Source organism: Oryzias latipes, chromosome 8 (assembly GCF_053564925.1).
Source record: "Oryzias latipes strain Hd-rR chromosome 8, Olatipes_Hd-rR_3.1".
NCBI lineage: Eukaryota > Metazoa > Chordata > Actinopteri > Beloniformes > Adrianichthyidae > Oryzias > Oryzias latipes.
Window position 1 is genome coordinate 27,435,927 of NC_136244.1, and position 5,836 is coordinate 27,441,762.

Below are 5,836 nucleotides of genomic sequence, written 5' to 3' on the forward strand. Positions count from 1 at the left end.
TCATCTTCTAACCGTTTATTCCCTGTCGGGGTCAGGGGGCTGCTGGAGCCTATCCCGCCACCTGCAGGTGAGGGCAGGGGACACCCTGGACAGGTCGCCAGTCTGTCGCAAGGCCACAATCACACGAACATGCACGCTCACATGCACACGCCATGTGACCGCAAAACCTTAAACTGTCCCAAACATTTGAGTGACCTCAGGATTGTAGGAAAATACATGAATTTGGAGACGTGAAGCGAACTCACATGATGGCATGAGGGACTTCCTGTGAAAGAGGAAATGGTTCTGAAGACATGAGCCTTCAAACGGGAACATTTATCACAGACATTTGACGTCAACTCATGAGATGTTTTTACTAGAAATCATGGACAACTTTGTCAGAACCGAACCTCCTTCTTGTCCTTTTTGCTGCTCCCTGTAGGGGGCGCCACAGAGTCATCCAGCTACTTTGATCTGCTACCATGAGCCATTCCTCTGATGGATTCCTAATCCCGTCCATCCTGGTCTCACCTCAATAACTGGTTCCAACCTGCTTGCACACACCTCTCCTCTTCTGGACCGTTGACCCAAAGAGCTTCGAGCCCCCTCCCATTTTTTTATTTTTTTTTAGGACTTACAGTTTTTTACGATTGCTTAATAAAAATCTCAACACAATTTACAAAATTCTACTCCAAGGTGCGAAACACCGCCACAGATTTGCACAACATTACACACAACGTCTGCATCGCTCTTTCTGCAAACACACAGAAATGTGTGAAAGTACACAAACATGTCGACACCTCAGACGCAGAGAAGAATTGTGAGGTTACAGCCTGGTCATTGCAAAGCCTCGGATGGCCAATGACCACACAATTGAACGATTGGATTCTCACATCCACAAGGTGTAGCTGGAAGCACACGTGTGCTCGTTTGAACACGCAGCACTCAGGTGTGCTGTAAAAGGCAGCAGGTGAGTTTACCTGAAGAAGAAGAGTGAGGATGACACTGATGACAGTTGTCAACATTCTCCCTTTATCTCAAACTAATCATGAAGAATGTTGTGTGTTTGTTGGTATTTTGTTTTGTCATTGAAATGATCCCTCACAGAAAAACATCTGGACAAATGTGTAACACGGACGGAAGGTTTTCTGTTCCATCAGATTCTCCATTTTTTAAACCATTGAATTTTAAACTGAATTTTTTAATTTGATTTAAAACACTGAAATGTTTCAGATAGAAAATAATGTTTCGGGGCATAAAATGTTGCTGTTTGAAATTCAAAGGTTTAAAAAGTTTAGAAAAACTTCCACACACACACCATTTCCGAAAAATCCTTTTTTTACAGTTGTGTTCTTCATTTATCACAGCAGTGTGAGACTGTCTGCAATAGTGTCTGATCATGGAGGACTGAGTTGGTTAGATGAAAACTAACGGCATTTTTACAAATGTGTGTAAATGTTTTTGTGTCGTTTTGCAGATAATCCAGGAATTCTGCAAACTGAGTGTTGTGTTTGGATAATTGTGATTATACTTTGAGAAATGGAACCCGGTTTTCGAAATTGTGTGTAAAGACTTGAAAAGAGCTGAAAAAAGTAGGCCAATATTTTCCAAACCCAGAAGCAGAAACATGGAAGCGTGACGGGACAACAAAGGAGAAGACAGCTGATCCAAACTGCTCTGATGCCTCCAAAGACGTCTGCGTGGACAGAGATGGAGCTGAGATCATTTCTGAGTTTATGACTGAAAATTCAGCAGCTTAGAGCTTCTAAAATGTAGTTTTCTGCCCTGCAAATGGATCATTCAAAGGGTTTTTGTTCTCTAGTGTCTGTCGACCCAATTTGTTCTATTTTATATACCAATTGACATCAATATTCAGTGTTTGCATAATCAGCTTGCTTTGGATTTTTCAGCTTATTAAGCACAAATAAAGTGATTCAAACATTTTAGCAATAATTGTATTAAAGTTTTTGAGTTTCCTTCAGCATCTTAAGTGAAAGACTTTCACATTCACACCTGAATTTTTACAGAAAACTCTATTATTTGGTTTTGAAGTCTTGAATTTTACTTGTGAAGTTCTTGGCTGTGTTCAGGAGCTCCGGATGGATTCAGTTCATCCGGCCGCTCCGTCCTTCCTGCAGGTGAAGGTCAGGTTCTCTCAGTGTGCCGTTATCCCCAATAATGAAACACCTCCTTAATTCTGGAGGTGGGAGAGAGCTCACACTTCCACTCCTCGAGGGGACAGTAATGAAGAGGAGAGCGTCTCCCGCTGAGAGGAGTTCCTGGCCTCCATCACGCTCATGTTTGCAGCCTGCAGAAGGAAGCAGCTGGTGGGACAGGTGGTGGAGCGTGACACCGGCCACCTGCCGCTCTCCAAGCATCCTTTTATGGATGAATTGAGTGAGGTTGTGTTTGTGTTGGACGGTCACATCAAAGCTCTCCCCTCTTTTTTTGGAAGCACTTGTTGGCTTTTATGTGCAGGAAGCCGCCGTTGTGCGTCTGCGGACTGCAGCTGCCCGTCAGAAAGCTCCTCATCAGCATCAGGGGTGCGGCGCCGCTCCGCAGCCACAGCTCGGCCTGGGCTGCTGCTGATGAAAGCCACGGATGATCCGCTTTCTGGAGAGTCCAGATGGAGGCTGGGAACACGCAGCGAACCCCACAGCTTCTGGTTATGAAGACCAGACTAGAACGCCGACCCATGCCAGCAAAAACAAAGACATCCCCAAATTAGAGTTTCTTTTCCAAAAAATGCTCTGAGATTTAAAAAAAAACAACAAAAAAAGTCCAGAACATGTCTCCCCGTGTGCACGGGGTTGTTCCTCAGCAAATGACTGCATTCACTTCCTTCTGGAGCAGAAAGTTCCATTCTGGAAAACATTTTTCCTAATTCTCTTAATACTTTTGCTCATCATTTAAAAACAGGTGTCTTCAAATGTGTTGGTTTTGAGCTAAAAAGCCTTGAAATGTTATCAAACCTTCACCAACTAACAAATATAAAGCGCCAAATGTTACTTTTGGACTGATCAAAGCCATAAAGTTTCCTGTTTGTCAGAGCTCTGAATCCATTCCATTTCAAAAATCAAACGTTTAAACTGAAAAACTTTCAATGAGAGACGAATTAAAGTTTTCTGCTGAAAAACGGAGAAAAATAAAAACAAGAGATGCTGCTGGAGGAGAGGAGCTGCTGCTGCGTGTGTCTGTGTTACCGATTACATGATTAGTTTATTGAAGTTTTTCAGTTTGTCTTCTGTCATAACCTTTGTTTCTTTACAGTCTTGTCATGTTTAAGTTTTGTTCTGAAAGTTTCAGTTCTGCTGATGAGCCCAGTTTCTTCCACTTTGGGTCCAACAGCATCAAAATTCCTGAGGTGAATAATTAAACCCTGTGGTCACATGATCCTCTGGTTTCCATCCAGTCTTTTCTGTAAACCCAACCTTTCCAAAAATAAGTAAACAGGTGGGACAAACCCAGCTGTCAGTTGGAACAAGGGAAGCTGAGGACCCAAAACAACCTGTCAATCAATAGACCACGCCCCTGTGAATGTTTGATGTCAAACATTAAGTTCAGAATAATTCCTACCCCTGAACTGTTTCATTCGACATAAACTCGAACCACAAATCAGAGCAGAAGACTTCCGAGTATTACTAGCCCCCTAGTGGTTATCTGGTGCATTACACCTGCCTCCAGCTAGTTTGCTTTTAAATGAATCCCAGGAATTTGAAATGTTGCCCTTAGTTTGTGCTCAGAGGTCCAGTGAGGCTGAAACTGAAAGCTTTTTGGGCTGAAAAGGCCACAAAAAACTCTTTTAATTAAAAAAAATGAATTTTTGGTCCATCTAAAAAACGGTCACCAGAGTGTTTCTTAAACAAGTTTCCCCCTTAACTGGATAAAAAGGGATTTGACTGATGTGAGCCGAGGATTTCTGCTGTTCCCCACTCTCCCAATTTGAGAGCAAAGACAGGTTCAGCTTGAATCTGACCATCAAACCGTCGGGCTGGAGGTTGTCTCTGATCCATCCGAGTTCTCTGACAAATGGAGAACACAGCTTTTTCATGCTAGAGATGCGCTGATGAGACTGAAAGTAGCTGCAGGATTTAACTCTATAAGACCGCAAGGTTTTTGAAGAAACCTCAGTTTCATTTCAAACAAAAAAATCCATCCTCAATTAATCAGGCTGTTGTTATTTTTATTCACAGTTCCTTAAAAAAACAACCAAACCTGCTGTGAATGAAGGTCCTCCTCCTCTTCCTCCTCCTCCTCCTCCTCCTCCTCCTCCTCCTCCTCCTCCTCCTCCTCCTCCTCCTCCTTCTCCTCCTCCTCCTCCTCCTCCTCCTCCTCCTCCTCCTCCTCCTCCTCCTCTGCTGGTCCTCTGACATGCAGAAAGGAGTTTGTTTATGTTCTCCTCTTTTGCATGATTGGATTTTTATTCCAGCTGCAGCATTATTTACTTTCCACCGTGTATCGCCGCAGAGGAGCGGGCGCCGCAGATGCGACCGTCCTAAATCAAAGAGGGTGAATCCCTGGCAGGTCAATTATAGGCTGACCTTGTGAGTTCACACTTCCACACAACGTGAATCACAACACAAAGTACGGCGAGAGAGACGCACTTATTTATGACGAAGCTGCATCGGTGTCAGCGCGCTTTATTGGCTTTTCTAATAGACTCTAATAAACTGAAATCCGTTTTGGTGTTGATTCTGGAAAAAAATGGCTGAGCTTCCATTAAATGTCCAACTTTAGATTTAGTTTTTTTTGTCGTCTCTCTGCAAAAAAAAACAGACTTTTCTGAGTCTCTTAAAATGTTTTCTTAATTAAAATGAGCAGTTCACCTTCAGGGGACTGAAAGGTTTTATTAACCCCCCCAGCTGTATTATTATTAAACAGATGAGGCCCTTCAGGACAGAGAGGAGGGGGTCAAAGGGAAGCTGCCTTCCTGTTAATCAAAGTACCTTGTTGTCCTTCTGTCACTGACACGTCGTCCTGATGGGAGGCGGCCCTCAAGCTGACACCCCGGAGCCCAATAAAACTCAGTGACACCCCCCCCACGTGACGCATGTGTGCGTCTGCTCATGTGGGCATCATCACGGAGCTCCAGCGCTCAGCTGAAGGCCGTGTCACGCTGCTGCTGCCTGCATTTGCACAGGGGAAAACTGGTCAGAAATGCATGAAAAGACGTGGAAAAGGGAGAAAAGTTTTGGGTCTTTATGTGAAATTTACACAGATGTTGAGTTAAAACACCTGCAACATCAGAGATGACATCATAAGGAAAGAAAGACAACAGACCAAAGGTACCTTCAGGAGGACAGCGAACGTTTGAGTTTTTTGGGTTTTCCCTCATTTACATTTACGCTGAGCTCTAAGGGGGGAAACAGATCAAATCACAGCTGCAGCGCTATCAGAAGTAGTGATTGAAACATGTCCATCTTCTCACAGTCTTCACACATAGTCTCTCGGAAAAGAAGAGTCTTCTCACGTCATAATTCCTAAAGAGTGGCCTTCGGTTCCTGTCCTGACACAGATAACACACAGTTCTCACGCTGGTGCAGGGAAGACGCTGACAAAGACGGTCTTCTCCCAAGAGTTTCACCTTTAGCTTCCTGTAAAACAAAACCTTATATAGCTAGGTAATGCATACAAGCAAATATGAGATAACTTATAATAATAATAATAATGGATTGGATTTATCTGCGCTTTTCAAGACACTCAAAGCGCTTACATTGTGTCCATTACTCATTCACTCCTCATTCATACTTGGTGATGGTAGCTATGGTTGTAGCCACAGCTGCCCTGGGGCAGACTGACAGAGGCGTGGCTGCCATTTCGCGCCTACGGCCCCTCTGACCATCACCAGGATCATTCA

General features: G+C 43.8%; 1 long non-coding RNA gene across 1 annotated transcript; it reads right to left on the reverse strand.

Moving 5' to 3' along the window:
- Positions 1-4,279: 4,279 nt before the first annotated feature.
- LOC144994172 (uncharacterized) lies at positions 4,280-5,610 on the reverse strand. The gene is made up of 3 exons (XR_013657604.1): positions 5,269-5,610; positions 4,926-5,105; positions 4,280-4,345 (listed from the first exon to the last, which is right to left on the reverse strand). It is a non-coding gene; the product is annotated as an uncharacterized LOC144994172 (long non-coding RNA).
- Positions 5,611-5,836: the final 226 nt, after the last annotated feature.